This window comes from Ovis aries, chromosome 18 (genome assembly GCF_016772045.2).
Source record: "Ovis aries strain OAR_USU_Benz2616 breed Rambouillet chromosome 18, ARS-UI_Ramb_v3.0, whole genome shotgun sequence".
Classification (NCBI taxonomy): domain Eukaryota; kingdom Metazoa; phylum Chordata; class Mammalia; order Artiodactyla; family Bovidae; genus Ovis; species Ovis aries.
Window position 1 is genome coordinate 13,076,137 of NC_056071.1, and position 17,994 is coordinate 13,094,130.

Consider the following 17,994-nt stretch of genomic DNA (forward strand, 5'->3'; position numbering starts at 1 on the left):
AGCAAGTAAGGAAAGAATAAACCCATATCTGGACTTTCTATTCCATTTGTCTTGGATCTGTTTGGCCACCAGCTTTGTACTGTTGAAATTATTTCAGACTTAAAATATGCATTCAAGAAATCTAACAATACAAGCTTTTGCTTGCTAATGTACTTTTTTTCTGGGCGAATTTTACTTGTCCTTCCCAAATAAATTCCTCCAAATCAATATTGGAAATACCATTCCAAGTTCAGAAACCTCCCAATTGCAGGGCTGACTGGAATGATGTCAAATGTGATTCGTTGGAGGAGAAGTGACCTCTTTCACCCTGGGAGATGCCGTGGGTTCCTCCTCTGACAGCAGCTCCTGCTGTGTCCAGAGCTGACTCACCAGCTGCTGGTAGGAAACGAGACGTGTGAAAGGGAGGGAACATCAGCCCCTTCACCCTAGGCCCACTGTCCCTGCCCCGCTCCTCTGCAAGCCCGCACAGCTTTCTGCAGGCCCCTGGCTTCCCCCGCACCCCCATCTCTGCAGGAGGCAGAGATAAGCTCTTCCCTGGACATCTTCCTGGTCACCGTGGCCAGTCTAAGTCATGCTGGATACACCAGGCTTCCTTCTTTGCCACACTGGGCCTCTGCTCCAGGGGGCCCTTGCTTCTCTCTTGACTCAACTCCCCTTCTTGCTCAGAGCTCTTAGTTCCCTTTGGCCCATTCAACCCACTTTTCCATCCCTTCCTCTTCATGTGCACTAGGTCATTCACAAGAGTTAACATATACAGTCCCCAACATTAAAAGCCCCCTATCTTGAGAAGGTGTCTTCCAAAGACCCCTCAAAAGTGCCTTTGGACATGGGCCCCAGACTCAAGAGGAAAAGAGCCCCAAACCGGCCGCAGAACACCTTAACCCCGTGCTAGAGCAAAAGTCAGGCATCCCTCCTCCTGACTTGTCCCTCCTGGATGAAACAGACCTTCTGTCTTCCCACCTCCTCCCTTTCACACAGGTCCATCTCTCACCCTCTCAGCTAAAGGTCGCCTGAAAGCCCCTTGAGATGAACATGTAGCTGAGAAACTGTCTTTCTCAGGATGTGACCTTTGTTCCATCTCCCCGTGAGCAACTTTCTCACCAACGGATGCTTCTTTCTCCCTCGATGTTCTCAAAATCGCCATACAATAACACTCAGAGCACACCATTCGGAAACTGCAGGCAGCGGCTGGGTGGTCACCAAGGTTCCCAGTGACCCTATGACATAATCAACAGCATGGCACGGTCCACGTGTTTCTGACCAAATGGAGGAATTGCACCAGCGGCGGGTGCCTCACTGTCCAGCCCAAGGAGACTGGCCTTCTGCCCTGAACAGGGCCGTTCCCAGACTCACTCATTTCTAGCACTCAGCTCGTTTCACTGTGCGTGTGAAACAAAGGTGTTTCTGCAAACCGGCAGAAGAGTTCTGGTTCCAGTTGCACACTCCTTTACAGGTGAGGGAATGGGGGGCAGCCTGGCAGGGCTTTCCTCGGGGGCCTCCTGTCTTTGGCGTGTCCTTCAGTTCACCCAACATTTGCTGATGGTCTCCTTGATGGAAGTCACGTTCCTGAGCACCCAGGGTAAGAAGCATGTCTGCCTTTCTGCTTCTGGAGCTTAATGGGAGCTTGGTGAAGATAAGCATTAACTGTGACCATCCCGCAGGAAGGGTTCTCTAGAACCTCTAGAACCTCTGTAGGGATGGTATTTCCTGAACACTGAAATATGTCACCAATGCTCTCACACTAAGTTTCTCCACTTCTCAGCTTTACAACAACATGGAATCCTCTCCCTTCATACGTAAGCCGCAGCTCAACCATCTCCTATCCAGAGATAATCAACTTTCTCTCTCTGGCACAATCTCACCTCCTCACACTGCTCTTCATGACTCCACGGTCATTTCTCTACAACATGACCTTCAGCCACTGCCCCTCCCAGAAAAACTGCCCTGTATTACAGCCATGTTCTACAGGAAAAGCCAATTTAATGAATAGAAAAAGAGAGGAATTTATCCGTCAGTTCCTCCCTCATGGACTCTGTCTGCCCGTCTGTCTGGGGTTGACGGAATTCTCTCATATCATTTCCTGTCACCCACACACCAGCTCTGTGTGCTTGGCTGGAGAAGCTGGATTATCCTCATTTTACAAATGTAGAAATCAGTGCTCACAGAGGTGCCAATGATCACCTAGTTGGGACAGGAAATCACTTTCTTCCCAGAAGGTTCTCCCCACCTCCCCAACAGCCACACCCTAGCCTTTGGACGGCCAATAGTTGGCTTCACATCACAGAGAAGATTTCCAGGACCTAAAGGTAGGCTGTAACCTTCGTCCTACTTATTCCTATTAGGATTTTTTTCTCCTTCATAGCATTAATCGTTCGGTAATTGTTTTTAACTCTTTTTTTTTTTTTTTTTGCCCATCTCCCCAACTGTCATCAGCTCTGTTAGTGCAGGTACCATGCCTCTCTCTTGATGGCTGATTACATCTCAGCCCCCAGCACTGGTCCCACTAATTGTGGCACAGTAATTGTGGTCTTCTAACTCCTAACTCTGTATCCCTCCCACTCTAATATGCATGCTTCGGAAAAAAAAAAAAAATTTCTCCATACTAATGCCAAACATGTAATCCTAAAACCAAACCTTATCAATACTATTCAATCTAAACTCGGGACGCCTACTCTTTGAGCAGCGTGGGGGTCACATCAATAGGAAATGCAGCTTGTATCCAGAGAGTCCATAAATTTCATGTAAACAGACAAGGGCTGTTGCAACAGTTTTTCAAGGAAGGGGAAAGGACCAGTCTAGGATCACCATTTTCCAGTTGGAGACGCTGAGGGCTGGAGGTACAGCATGCCCCACCCGGACCCTTGGGAGAACCACCTTAGAAGTGTCCCTTTGAGGTCATGGCAGCCTCCTCTGGGGCCCAGGCTGAGTCTTGTCCCCCCCCAAATCTATTTCTTTGTCCCCCCCAACATCTTGCCTTGAGGGGATGAGGAGGCCACGGCCCAAGGAGAGTCTGAAAATGCTCCTTGTTCTCCATTCTCCCTCCTCCCTCACTGTTCCCATCTCCCCCTGAGGCCACGGCCTGTGGCCAGCACCCTGGCAGGGTTTCCCCGCCTCCCATGTGGTAGGGTTCCAGTTGTGGGGTGTCTGGAATGTCCAGGCACAAAAAGGCAGCCAGACCTAATGCTCTGGGCGGGGGCCTGCCTGCCCTGAGCCGTGGTGCGCTGGCTCCAAGGGATGGCGGAAGTGATCTGATGAAGCTGCGTCCATTTGCCAGGGTGGTCTTGACTTGTGACCTGCTCTGACCCCTCTGGGCCTTCTCAGTCTGTCTCTCTGTGGCCCCTTTTCTCTGGATCCCATGGATGACTTGAGCATCTCTACCGAGGCATGGGGTTGTGGGAGGGAGAGGGACAGAGAGCCTGGGTGGGTTTCAGAGACTTTTCTTCAAGCCCAGTCCTATATTCACCCTGACCTGTTTGTTTCAGGGATCTTGGGACCTCAAATAGAGAGTATTCAATCTTCTCTTCCCCTCTGACTGTTTGTGTACCCTTTTACAGGGACAAGCTCCTTCTGCTTCTCACTTCTCTAAGAAACACAGCTACTCTGTGAAAAGAAAAGAGCTGGCGCTTCCTAGAGGCTGGTGGTCAGAACTGGTCTTGTTCTCCCTCCCGACCACCCTCCCCAAATGAAGCTTCTTAATCCCAACAACCTCTCTGAAGAGCCTGCCCTTCTCCTCTCCCCTGGCGTCATTTCCTTTCTTTATAATGTCCCCAGACTCAGAGTCCGGGAGCTGTGACAGAGAGAAGATGCTGCCACCCAACCTTAAACTTCCGTCAGCTTCTGCGCGCCTCTGGCCACCACCATCAACAGAACCATCGAGAGATCTTGCTGCTCAAGATCTAACGGAGTTTGCCAGAGCCCCTTAGCTCTCCTGGGCTCAGAGTGCCTCCCTGCCCTTCCCAGAGGATGTCAGCAGGATTTCCTCCTCTTCTCCCTCTGTCTCACGTTCTGGATGAAGGAGACGTGTTTGTGACAAAACCATCTTCCAAGGTGAATATTGTGGAGAGCTGCCAAGAGCCTCTTTTTCCTGCAGCCCCCGCTTCTCTGGCCAGTCCTCTCAGCCTCTTTGGAGAGCTCTTCCTTTGCTCCCCTAATGCCGCTGCACTTTTCTAATCTTTCATCTTGGCAAGCTCACCCTCGGCCGTGGAGGAAGTACCTGTGAACTGTTCATTCAGATTCCTATCCAGGGGTCCAATCTCTCCCATGAGTTTCACACCCGAATGAGACCCTTCCTTCCAAAGGCACCTCAACCCAATATACCTCAGGCCTCATTGCACAGTCCTCTCCCTCCAATGAGCTCTCCTCCAGGGTTTGCTCACTGTTGGGTGACCCATGCCCCCTAGCCCCACGTGAGATCCACCACCCCCTTTGCCATTTTCCTCCCACCTGAAACACCTTCCACCCTTTCCTCCCCAAGGCCCTCCAGTCCTAGCTACCAGCCTTGCCCACTGGGCCTTGTGACTGATCTCCATTCCTGCCTTCTTCTAACTTGTATTCCACATAACTCATGTCTTTTTAAAAAATATATGATCATTTCTCTCCTCTGCTTAAAATCCTTCAATGACTCCCTAAGGCTTCTAGCGTCAAAACTAAAGTTCTAGACCTGGTTTATGAGTGGCTCATTATTAGCTCCTCAGCATCCTTCCCCGGCCTCTGCTCATACCATGAACTCACACAGCTCCCTCCAGCCGGGCGCCACTCACACCCCACTGCTCTCACACAGGTGGCCCTAGACTGGGAATTCTCTCAAGGACCAATGTCCACTTCTGTCTGCCTGACACTTTTTGTATCGCCAATACCTAGCTAAGGCCTGGCACATAGGTATCCAGTAGCTAGTAGGTGAATAAACAGATGGATGGATGAATGAATGAATGAGGAAAGAACAAACTAGGGCCTGGCTCCAAGAGTATAAGAGTGGCCAGGGAAAGCCCTGGGCCCAAAGCCAGCTCTGGTTGGAGGGGCCTCTGGCTTCCCAGGGACAAAATATTAGGGCTTTTTTAAAGATACCATCAGAGCAGAGACAGAGCCGTAACTTAACCACTCGAGTCAGGAGCCCAGAAGAGAACAGTGGTGAGGAGAGAGAGCCTAAGTTCACAAGCCTTAGAGCTGAACTTGTTTGAGATCCCACAGGAAGCTACTGCAGCCACACCTTTGCATCCTCTCTTAGAGCCCCAGGGCAGGCCTGGCTTCCTCCTCTTTCTCCTCCTCCTCCTCCTCCTCCTCCTCCTCCTCCAAGGCCTGGCTCCATCCTGAGAGTGGAGAAGCGGGAGCAGTCTTGGGGCAGGACTGCTGAGATGCTTTCAGGCAGTGGCCTGCAGCGAAGATCAGAGTTGCCTGCAGGGCTGGGTCACGTGAAGCGGCAGGAAGTCCTTTGGGGCCCCCACTTTCCCACAGCTGGGCCTGTCAATGAACCCACAAGAGGGTTCTCTTCAGCCAAGGCAGGGAGAGTCCAGGAAGGCTGTGAAACTGCAGCAGAGAGGCCAAGCAGGTGGCCCCGAGTGCCTGGAAAACCTGAGTAAGCCTTTGGTTAGCAAACCCAGTCGCCATGCTCAGCAATGTGGTGACACCACATGCTGAGGGCCCAGCCTTCTCAGAAGCTGAAAGCCTTGGGCCCTGCGCCTGAGGTCTTGACGTCCACCTGCTGGCAGAACAGGGCGCCACCCCCTGAGAATTTTAAGGAGAGAACATTCTGATGGCAGTTGAAGGCAACAGTTGAAGCCAAGGCTCAGAGCAGGGTGGGATTCACAAGCTAGGGAAAGGGCATAGATACCTTTCAAAGGAGCTCAGAGAAGGAGAGGTCCCTTGCAGATGGGGCTAGAAAAGGTTCCCAGAGACAGAGGAGAGAGTGAGAATGCAGACAGAGGGGTCTGCAAGAATCTGAGAAGGGCTGCAGGCCCAGGGCAACTGAGGGAGTAAGGACCCCCAAATGGCCACTGGGCCAGCAGGCAAACTGATCACTCGGGGCTCTGCTTAGGGGCCTACCCTGGAGGAAAGTCCTCCCAAACTCTGCTCAACAGGGAGGAGTCATGGCTCCTTCTGTCTCAGAGCTTGTGCTTCACAAAGGGTGTTCACCGTGAATCCAGGACAACATCAAGTCCAGACGCATCCTCTCTCTGGGCACAAACCAGCATCAAGTGTCAAATACTAAGCCTATTAATTCAACCATTCATTCATTCATTCAACAAATACTTATTGAGCACCTACTGTGTGGTGGAGGTTAGGAATATAATCGTGAACAGAAGAAGGATGAAGAGATGACAAGTAACTCTAAAATCCTTCTCTGTGATGACAGGGGCTTTAAAGGGGCTGCACCTGGCACTGTGAGCATGTAGAGCCCTGATTTAAGTATAGGGCTTCGCTAAGAATGATGGAGCTGGAAAATGAAAGATGAATGAGAATTACCTACTTGGAATGGATAGGCTAGTGAGGACAATGATTTTCTAGGTAGAAGGAAGTGCAAGAGCCATGCCTAGGGGCAGGGAAGAAGCTTGTTAGGTTTAACAGTAGGCCCGGGGTCAGGAGCTCAGAGACACCTAGGAGGAATGAGGCCAGGGAGGCAGGTACTCATCAGACCATGCATGCTCTTGGAGGTCATGGTCAGTGTTTGTTTTTGGAGTTCATGTTAAATTGTTCTGGTCTTGATGCTGAAGGCAAAAGCGCAGGCGGCCGGCCAATGATGAGACCGACAGCCACAGTCAAATAAAGAAGGTTAGGAAGTGTCTGATGTACACTTTAGAAGAGAAGATGAGCGTGTATGTATTCATAGATGATACCAAGCCACAGGGGGTTTGGGCACCATAATTCATTACTATTGGGGAGTCTCCTCTTTCCTTTGGCATCGAGCAAAAGAAAAAGTCAGGCCTCTTAGGCATAAAAGCTTACCAAAGTCATGGTTTCCGTGATGACAGAGGGACCTTGGCACAGTTTTGTTGAGTCTATGTGCACACGTGTTCATAATTCTCCAAACTAAATCTGTACATTGAGGTGGGAGACGTAGATTGCTATCTTGTTTTGCAAATGGAAAACTAAGACTTAGGATAATTAAATGGCTTCTCAAAAGCCACAAAGGGAGAAAGAGATAGAATGCAAACAGGAAACTATCTTGCAGTTCATCTCCCAATATTCTTTCTCTAAATACCATAGGCCCCACAAGGCTTGGAACTGACATTTGAAAAGATAAAGTAAAATAAAGATAAATTTGCTCCCCAAAAGGCATCCTAGATGCTTGTGAAACCAGTCGATGATATATTAACTGAGTTCCACTCTGTAAGTTTAAAAATAAAGATGTTAAATACTAGATTGTTTACTCATCTCCAAACTGAAGGGGTTTGCTGAAAGCAAAGAAATTCTCAAAATCATCACAAAAAAAAAAAAAAACAGAAAAGAAAAAGGAAGTAGGAATAATTGGAGACGTAATGAAGTCAATGATGATGATGGAAACTCATCCAAATACTATTTGGATGTGTGATACTAAATTAACACTTCCACTTGGCCATTTAGAACTTGAAACATTCCTGGTGAAATTCACCTGGAAGACAGAGATGCCTCCCCTAGCACAGAATGGACACCTTGAGAGCAAAACAAGCAACAGGACCGCCACCATGGAAACAGCTTGAATGGATTAGAGATTGGAGGGAATTACCAATGGTTTGGAAAAGAGAATCTGAGAAATGCAAACATGACTGCTTGTGGATGAGAACATCAGTCCTTTAGGACATCTGCCCCTGGTCATCCTGCTCGCTTCTATTTACCAGTTGGCTCTGACGCCATAAAAATCCTTCCCACCCTACCACCTGCCAGAGTGTCTCAGGATAGGCGCTCCAGTGCCCCCCGGCCCAGCCCCTCATATGGTCATGCCCATCACAGTAAGCTTCTGACAGCCTCACCTCATTGACCCACAAATCCAACCAGTTGCACCTGGCTCTTCTTCCTCTAAGCACAAGGCTCACCACCTCCAGCTTACATATTCCAGAAGCTTCCACATCCTAAGGGAGCAGACCCCTTGGGACATCGTGAGTCTACGAACAGCTGAATTCTGAGGTCCCCTAAAGCAGCCGGGGGCATGCATAGCCCATCCCAGTCCAGGGCCTGTGCAAGCATTCATGGGCTAGGCTCTCAGCCCCAGAAACTGGGAGCCAGAGAACACAGAGGCTGCAAAAGGCTTAGCTCTTCCCATGAGGGGACCGTGGTGCTCCATTCCTCTGCCCCATCTCCTTCCCAAACGGGGACTAGCCCCACTCTGCGTTACTCCAAAATGAGCTGGACTCAGCTGTGATGCTCAGGGTGACCCTTGTCCCCCAGGCTTCTTTAAAGGGATATGGAATCTCAGCTGATTCAAGAAGCCCTTCTGCATGGGCTGCATCGCCCCGGGAGCTGCAGGAGGCCGGCTCCTGTGCGGCTTCTTGGGGGAGGCTCGGCTCCCAGCATGGGGTCCCAGAGGCCGGGCGGATGTGGACAGGACTCGGCGTGTCCCTCTCCATGGCTGTCTTCCCTGCACCTTCCCGCTCTGTCCCCGCTCTCCCCATCATTTACAAAAGTAAGGGGTGAACCACGTCTGAGCCTGCGGTGCCCGGCACCTCTGGTGAGAGGGGGGCAAATGCGGAGACATGGGAGTGAGGTGGAGGGAGCCAGGGTCAGAGACTGCTCCCGGGGGAAGGGGCTGCTGTCCCCAGCATCCTGGGATAATGGCCAGGTGGCAGCACAGCCCAAACAGGCTGGGGTACCAGCTTCTGCCCACCTGCCTCCTGCCTCCAGATAGAGGACCCCGTCTTTCAGATTTCAACCCCTTTTTTCCACCCAGAAAACACTTTTCATAACACAGACCATCCCTGACCGTAAGAATCCTACAGGTTGTCACCCATGCCCCAAATGGCCGGGGTCTTTTCTGTCTCCCTGCCTCCTTGGGGGCCCTTTGAGCATCCTTCCTCCAGTGAAGGGCACCCCAGAAACCTTCCTCTGCAGCTGCATGTTCAATTCCTCCCTTCTCCTACTCCTTTTGGGGTGAGTCTCTCCCCAGCCTTTCCTCTCATCTCCTTCACTTCCCCCCACCCTCTTTCATTTGATGTGAAAGGGCTGAAGTTGGCCCCACTCACCACCCCTATGCTTGGGGTGAATCCTTGGCCTCCGTCCACACCCCTCCCAGGCCACACTGTCCCCAGAAACACTCAGCCTTGATCAGGGGACCATTACCAAGGGCATTGTGACTTCCATTTCCTGCCAGAGCCCCAGACCAACCATGCCTTCTAGAAGGCTGCAGGCCCTTGCTCTTGACATCCCTCCCCCCACCACCTTCTCAATCGTCTTTCAAAACCTCTTCATATGTTTTCAACCCAAGACCCAGCACAAATTTTAGTAATCTAATGAAGTCTCCTGTGAAACTTCTCTTCTACATCTAAATGTTACACATTCTTGCAGATGTTAAGTTGAAATGAATCCTCTGGACACTCCAGGAAAGAAAAAAAAAAAAAAACCTCCTTAATGCTTCACACTCATCCATAAACAGGCATGCCCACTTGTGAAATTTTTCAGAAGTGTCTCTTGGGAATTCAAACTGCTCATCCCTTCAGTACAAAGTCTGACATTAGGAGTGGCAGGGCTGATTCGGCTTTTAAGGCTTAAACCTTAACAGGGCTTGGTTTAGCAAATCAAAAACTGAAGCGCTTGTTTCCTAGGCATGCGGTATGGATTAAATACCATTTTATAAAAAGCTTGAGGACTTTCCTTTGGAAGTGTGTGGCAGGGTGGGCGGGGGAGTTACCAAAGAACAATGTCTGTAAAACTGAATCCGTGAATGTTTTCACCTGCCATCCAGAAATACTCTGGCAAAAGTGGGCGGCGGTGTGCAGGGGGATCCCCTGCAACTAATTTCAGTGCCTCCATCTCGTGACACATCATTGCTCTCTTTTGTGCCTTGAGGGTGACGGGAGCAAAGAGCACCCGCTCAGTCCGTGAATACCGCAGCCCCGTGAGCAAGGGCTCGGCCCGGTGAGCAAGGGCTCGGCCCCGTCTTTCAGAGCCGATCCCCGGCATCATTTGTCCTGATGCCAATGTCTATGGCTCCCCCAGGGAGAACGGGATCTCTGCCAGCCTTCGCTTTCGCTAGCCAGGCCTTCCTCTTCCTGCCTGGCTCTGGCTCTCTGGCCGCCCAACTCTGGGATGGCCTCCACAGCCAGGGCACCCCTGGGACCCAAGTCATTGACAGCGGTGCTTTTTGTCCATTGAAGGTGGGGCAGGAATGGGACAGGGGGAGGTAGAGGCGAAATGAAGTGACTCCTGGAGAAGCCCCGACCCCGCCCCCGCCCCGCAGGGCTGCTGCACCCCACACACACATACCCACGCCTCTCTCTGTTCATGACCTGCTCTTTCCAAAGCAAAATATCATAGGGATATGGGGCCTTATGTGTCTTTTCTGTGAACTTGACTTGGTTCAGAAGGAAGCCTGAACCTTCGTGGTTAATGCTGAAGGTCTCAGCCTCCAGCATCTCGTCATAAAACACTCACTGGCTGGAGCCTCCCCTCTGCCTGCTTCAAGGGCGAGTTCTGCACAAGTGCTTCCAGTCAAATCACAAAGATGTGCCCAAAGCGAGCAGCCCCAGTGGCAGGTAATTGTGAGCAGACAATATGAGCTCAGTCCAAGGCCTCTGGGGCCGAACCCCCAGGGGAGACATTGATGCCTTTGGATTCCGGATCCTCCGGAGACAGGCACCTGTGGGGGCCTTTCTAGAAGAAAACTCAAGCTGCTCCCCACCCCGGGCCCCATCCCCAAACACAGCAGAGCTCTCTGCCAGATAGGTCTCTCAGGGTCGTTTTTACAGCCGGCAGGGCCCAGGTCTCTCGAGCTCTCTAGCCCCGATGACACATGCCTAAAGCTTTGCTTGTCTGTCCTCTAGGTCTGAAGGAAGGAAAGTGATGAAGCCAGGGGTGTCAGCGAGAGAGCTTGAGAAAGAAGGAACTCTCCAGCCCTGGTCCCCCTTTACATAATGTCTAGGGCCTAGGGTGCCAAACAGCCTGGGCTGGGTTTGGAAATTATAGTTTCTGACCAGGATCCTTGAGAGGAAAAAGAAAAAGGAAAATCACAGACTCTATGGGTCTCTTTTCCTCTCATGTAAATTACAGGGTTAAGGGGCGTCCCAATCATCTCTGGATTGCCCCTACAACCCAACACCCAGACTGTGGGAGCATGTCCCTCACCGCATCTGAGTGGGGACTCAGCCTGGCGCCCTCCTTTCCACGTGGCAGAGACTGTGCCCCACAGTCAAGGCCAAGGCTGCTGTTCACATTAAAACTATTAACGCTCTGTAGCAAGAAGCTGGAGCTTCAGACTCCAAGCCTGTGGAATTTTGTATTCCACCAACATGTATCGAGTACTCCTTACAGGCCCAGGTACAGGAATGATGGGAATTGGATCTGAGCATGGTCCCTGCCCTCAAGGAATTCACGGTCTAAAGGAAGAAACAAACAAACGAAACAGAAGTATCTAAGGAAAACCTCTCCATCTCTCGGAGGTTGACTCAACCCTGTTAGCAACAGCCCCCACCATGAATTAATTCAGCAGGGAACCAAGAGGACTTGTAATCCCGGGGCTGGGGTGGGGCTGGGTGGGGGGGCGGGAAGGGCAAGGGGGATAGAGAGAGGGATTTAGGAGAAAGCATCCCTTGCATCAATCTCTATTTGCTGTGAGCTACATCGAGGTGTCTGCTCAAGGCTGAAGGTCTGGGCCGATTAGGATATTTCAGAGATAGATCACTCAGATTTAGTAGTGAGAGCTCTCTGAATGGGACTTAATCCCCTTTCACCCTCCTTAAGGTATAAAACAGTGCCCAATCAGCAGTTGCCTTTATGTACCACAGAGAGGAAGTTTGAGCAACGCAGGTTTTGTTGGAACCAGCTCATTAAAGCACTGTTTTGACTGACTGCAGCCTGTTGGAATGAGGAAAAGGTTTTTCTGCAGAAAATTATAGACTGTATCCCCAGCTCTGAAAATGGGGTTTAGGAAGCAAATTCACATACTAGGAGGATGTGAGCTCCATTAAAGTTCAGGCAAAGGATTTCATTGCTTCATCTGGATTAAAACCTTAAGATGCCAGCTCCAAGTGATCCTGACACGCAAGTGGTGGTTTCTGCTGGCCATTTAAGGATGCCCTCCCATCAGGGTGGGAGTCAGGGAGCTGAAGACTTCTTAGTGCTTGTCCTGGTTGTGTTTGTTTTTGCTTTTAATTTAGGTGGAGCCTTTCAGTGAAGGTATTGCAGGTTTGAAGGTTACGTCAGATTCCTGAAGATAGAACCGGAAAGTTCAGAGGCCTGGCCACCCAACCCTCTTCCCCCGGGGTGCAGTGTAGGCTCTCTCTCCTAGTCTCTGCCTTTCCAAATGCTACCTTAGGGCTTCCCTCTGATCCTGCTGCTCCATCTTTGTCCTCGAAGAAACTCCATACAGTTGTTTTCCTCACTGGGACAGAGATGTTGGTTTCCAGTTTCCCCCTGGGATGTTCTCCACTTAGAGCTTTTGCCCAGGTCATTGTCCTGGCTGCCTTGCCCCATTTTCCTTGGATTCTTCTTCCCTCGACTCTGCTCCTCAGTCCAGTTTCCCGACAACCAGAGGCATGGCGTGCTGCCCCCAGTACTAGCTGGGTCTCTCTCACCTCCGCCCTTGGCACAGCGTGGGCACCCTCCCCCCAGCAGGGGGCCTTTCCCTTCTCCCCACCACCCTTCTCAGCACACAGCAAACAAGAGAAGAGGGAAGTGTGGGATGTCAGCCCCAAGCATGGGGTGGAGTCTCAAGAGTTGGTCTGCTGAAACGTGTAAGGTGCCTTCTTCTGGAAGCCACCTGCCTCCCTGTCTTCATTTCCAAATGCTGAAAAACGGTGCTCACAAGCCCCTCTTTGCCCCAACCTCTTGACTCTGCAACCTGGCCCTGTCCCGGCTATCCTGTGTGCCTGGCCAGCCCCCACAGCCAAAGCCTCTCCTTGCTCAGCAACATCAACTTTGGGAAAGTGTCTCTCTAGCCATCCAAGTGAAGACTTCCTGCCGGCCCCTTCTGCACACGAGTCTTGCATACATTGTGCCTCCTTCTCCTAGAACGAAAAGGCAATTATAATTAGAAAGTCCCCTGGGAGACGCCATTGCCTTCTCTTGGCAACATGGAGCGGTCGGGCCAAGTAACCACGGGCTGATGACACTTGTCTGATGAAACTGGGTCTTCACAGAGAGACGCTCTCCCCCGGGGAGGTCTGGAAGGGGAAGCACCCAGCTCCACCAGCCCTGGGGCATACAGAGCATTCAGTATGCTGGGGAGAATCCTAAGGCTCCCAGGGAGGGGACCTGGAAGGGGGCGACTCAGTGATGTAAAAAGGAAAACAAAGCCAGCCAGGCTGGGACTCATGAAAAGGGGGCTTCCCCTGATGCAGAAAGGGATGTTATCACAAAACAGAGAACAGAACTTGGAACACAGCCCCCACCTCTGTCACCCTGGGCTGCAGGGCTTCTCTGCGGCGCTCCTCCACCCAGGACGTCAGCTCTCTTCTGCATGGAGGATTCAGCCCTTACTTGCAGCGGCTCTTTCCTTCCTGGGTGGTATCTCCACGGTGCACAGCAGTTTCTGGCTATAATCTCTTGTCTCCTCAAATCTGATTGTCCAGTGAGAGACTCTTGGCACCTCCAGCCACCAGAAAGATTCATGACACCCCTGGGGTCCAAAGTCCACCCAGTTCTAAGCAGAACAGGAGCTCCGAAGTCAGGAACATTGCCTAACCTGGCGGAAGCAGGAAGGGAATTCAGAGATGGGAGTTCACTGGTGGTGGTGGTGGAGGCCAAGCCATCTCGGAGACTGCCCGGTGGCCTGCCCATTAATAAGGACTGCAGCGCTGAGGGGCAGCCAGCATTCGTAGGTGGGACCCTGAGAAGGGAGGAGCCAACTGAAGGCACTGCTGGAGAGAAATCAAGGAGCCTGAGGCTACAGGAAAGGACTTAAAGACTTGGCCCATGGGAAGAAGACTGCTACTGCTGCTGCTAAGTCGCTTCAGTCCTGTCCGACTCTGTGTGACCCCATAGACGGCAGCCCACCAGGCTCCGCTGTCCCTGGGATTCTCCAGGCAAGAATATTGGAGTGGATTGCCATTACCTTCTCCAGGGAAGAAGAGTAGGCGGTCTTTGATCATTGCAGGCAGAGGTAGCGAAGGGGAAAACAGTGTGGGCAGTCGCATGGGCAGAGACCAGGGGAAGACAGGAGGCCAGGCTGACTTGAAAGGATGCCTGAGAACTTTCTGGAAAAGAGGGAAATGGAAGGAAAATGGGAGGTGTAAGAGGACTTAGTCCTTCTTCCTTCGGAGAGGGCAAAGTGTTCACAGGAGGAGTGGGTTTTAGGTTTGGAAGCTCAGTTCTGCAACAACTGATTAACTATAAGGCTGCAGTCTGTCTTAGCTTTCTCTTCTGAAAAGCAAAAGCAGTCCATAAGTTAAGGGAATGATAAAAAGATGAATCAGATGTGTCCCCTGGTTGACCTACACTGGGTTCAGTTCAGTAAGGGCTCAATGGGACCCCTTCATCGTCCAGAAGCTTCCCTTACAAGGGCAGTGCGTCTCTCCTCCGGGTGCTCATCACCTGCAGTCGTTTCCTCTCAGCCCCTGCCTCCATCTGGCTCGGGGCTCTCCCCAGCTCCCCTCCTAGCTGGACCAGGCAGTGGGGGCCCCACCCTATGGACCATCCTGACCACAGCCAGGGGTCTGGGGGCAGGCCCACAACAGATGCTGGGTGCGCTGAGTGACCTCCCCAGCCACAAAAAGTCTCTCCCTTGAGCTCCAGCTTTGTCCAAACACTGACCACTCTCAAGGAAGAGAGAGGGCATGTGTGCAGGCCTCAGCTTCCTTGCCTCTAAAATGGAAACCTGGGTCTTTGAGTCCTCTCGGAGGCCTCTCTTGGAAAAGAAGCTGATTTTATTTTAGAGGGGGAAAAAAATCATCATTTTCTAGATTTAATAAGCAGAAAAGTATGGGAAAAGTACACCCATAGAAATGTCTGTTTGAGAGGTGCTGTGAGGTTACCAGCGGAGGTAAATTTGACCTCCAGCAGCTCCCTCAGAGCTCAGAGAAGCTCTGTGGTTTAAAAAAAAAAAAAACACACAACAAAAAAATATGCTCTTGCTCTGTATCAAGAGAGAAAAAAATTCAGAAGAGAAACTGGCTCTTCCTTTCTTCCCACTCTCCACTCATTGCTTTCTTGGTGGGCTGAATCGCAGTGTCCTGGTGGGAGGGGACATTTGAAGGCCCATAGAGCCTCCACCAAGGCAGGAAATTGGCTCGAGAACTTCAGTCAATCACAGTGGGACCCTCAGTCCACATGCAGGTCCTCCAAGAGACCCTGACGGGGCAGAGTGAATACTTTGCCCTTCTGACCAGGCCACGCTTGGGCCCAGGTCCTGAAATTTCATCCACGTAGGCTAGCATGTCCGCCTCCCCTGCTAGACTGTGAGCTCCTCGAGGGCAGGTATGGTGGGGCCCCTTTGCAATCAGGGAACACACTTGTTTTCCGACGACTGACTTGTAGATGACTTAAAAAGTATCCGTGATGTATTTCAATTAGGTAATTGACTTTGGGAAACAGTAGGCAGTGGTATCATGACCAGAACTGAAGGACACGGACCAAAAAGAAGTCATGAAGGGTGCAAACCGTGAGTTTATTTGAAGGGGGAAGGGGCAGCCACTGAGTCTGATTCGCCAACTGAAAGTGTCCAGCCTGGTGTAAAGCACCTGGAGATACAGAATTTAGGGCTCAGAAAAGCAGTCAGGAATATGTTTGGGGAAATCAGCATATCGACTTGTGCATCATGGGTATGTATGAGACGAGCCTAGGAGAGAAGAGTGCCCAGAGCTCTTGACACTGGAATTCTGGGAAGTCCATTTCTTAGAGGACAAGGAGGTTGGCCTTAGAACTGCAGAAAAGCAGGCGGATAAGCAGGGGGATCATGGGGGCAAAGGGAGGAGGGAGTTTCAAGAAGGAAAGCCTGGAAATTGAAGCAGGGTCCTTAACAAAGTGGTTTTGAGAGAGACAGAGTGGGTGGGGGCAGGCCTGATGGTCAAGTTCTTCCTATAGTAATGGAAAGTCTGGAAATAAATTGAAGAATGTGATATTACAAGGAACAAGGTGGATGCAGCAAAAAGTTTTATAAGCAAAACAAGCAAACAAACAAACAAAAAACCTCCACAGGAGCCTTAGCTAGCCCTCTGCCTGGCTATGCTTCTTTCTATAGTGAAAGATGTTCCACACGCTTAAGTTTTAACCAGGAGACGAGAAGCTGAGGTTCTCCAAGTCTTCCTTAAACTCCTTGTTATCATCCTCTCCTTTGAGTCTGTTGCTTATCTCATGGGAGAATGGCAACAAAGACTAATTCCATTATGGAAAGTATCCCCCAACAGGACACGTAAGCACACAAATGCCCCCTAGGGCTCTGCGTCTGGCTGTGCGGGGGAACAGGATGCATAGATTCTACAGGAGGCTAAAATGGAAAAGTTGCCTTCCTCAAATCGCAAGCAAGCTATACACACAGAACAAAAGATAACTTCCTGTACACTCAAGGTCCTTCTTCCTCTACCTCCGGTCTGCTCAGAGGATTCGGTAAGGAGCAATAGAGGAAATGGAAACAGCAGCAAAGCACCTGTCCTCCAGGGGTCTGCAGTCTACCTATAACTGCACTCGAATGCTCCAAGGGCCTCTTGATTTTTGGAATCATCCAAACCAGAACTGGGGGTGGGGCCCCTGGACCTGTCAATTGCTAGCCTTGAGTAAGGAACATAAAACTCCCTGGGCCTGATTCTTGAGTAAAACAGGAAGAATTCTTCACATTTTTATATGAGGTACTTCACATGGTATCCGGAATATACACGGAAGAGTTGCCTTGATCACTCTGGGCGCCATGTGAGGCCAGAATTCACACCAAATTGAGCCAGGTAGAGCAGAAGAACGTGAAAATAAAAATTAGCCTTCAAAGGTAAATAGTTTTCCCTCTAAACAAGATGCTGCTTGCGAAGTCTAACTTATTCATCCACCCATCCATCCATTCATTCAGCAAATATTTTTGGAGCACCCCAAATGTTCCACACATTATGAACACATTAGGACCTTAGCACAGCTAAGCCATCAGAGTTTTCCGATCAGGATACTGGCAAATAAGTCAAGCTTCAAACCCAGGTAACTCCTATCTCCATTTTCCTTATGTGTATTGGAAATGCTGTAGAGAAATAAAACATGATGTGAATCTCTAGAGCCATTTGTAGGGTTTATTTCTTTTTTAGTGAAATTTTTTCTCTTCAACTGCCCTGGCTTTTCACAAAGAATCTAGCATCTACAGATTGTAGAATTTCTAAGTAAAATAAAGCATCTGTCTTCATATAATGGCTTTTAGAATAATGCTTAAAACATCCCTTTGTTGAAGTTCATCACTAGAGAACCACTCTTCCCTCCTGCAGGGACCTTACTCTTCACTCTTCACAGCTTAAAGAGTGTTGGGGATTACGCTTTGGAGAGATGCAAGAGAGATCAAATTAGAAGGTTGTTTAGTTTGTTTTTTTTTAACTGGCCAAAACCTCCTTACTTTTGAAAATATAAATATCTATGAAGTTTGACTGGTCTGTTCTTTGTTACCTGATCTCAGGCATCCATTTTTCTAACTGCTCTGCAAAATTCAAGCACATGCTTTCTTTACCCATAGCCCTCCCTTCTCTTAAGAGAAAGCCAGCAGGTAGCCCATCCCAATCTCAGGAGAAGCTGCTGCTAAAAATTCCTGCCAAGGAAAAGGGTAGAAGCCACAGAAGGTCCTCGACCTCTTGAGCCCAAACTCAAGAATTTGAGGGGCCCTCAACAGTCAACCTGTCTCATCCTAGAGCTCTGTGCACCCGGAAATCCCTCCTACTCAAATAGGAAAGACTTAGCTCTGCCTCCTAACTTCTT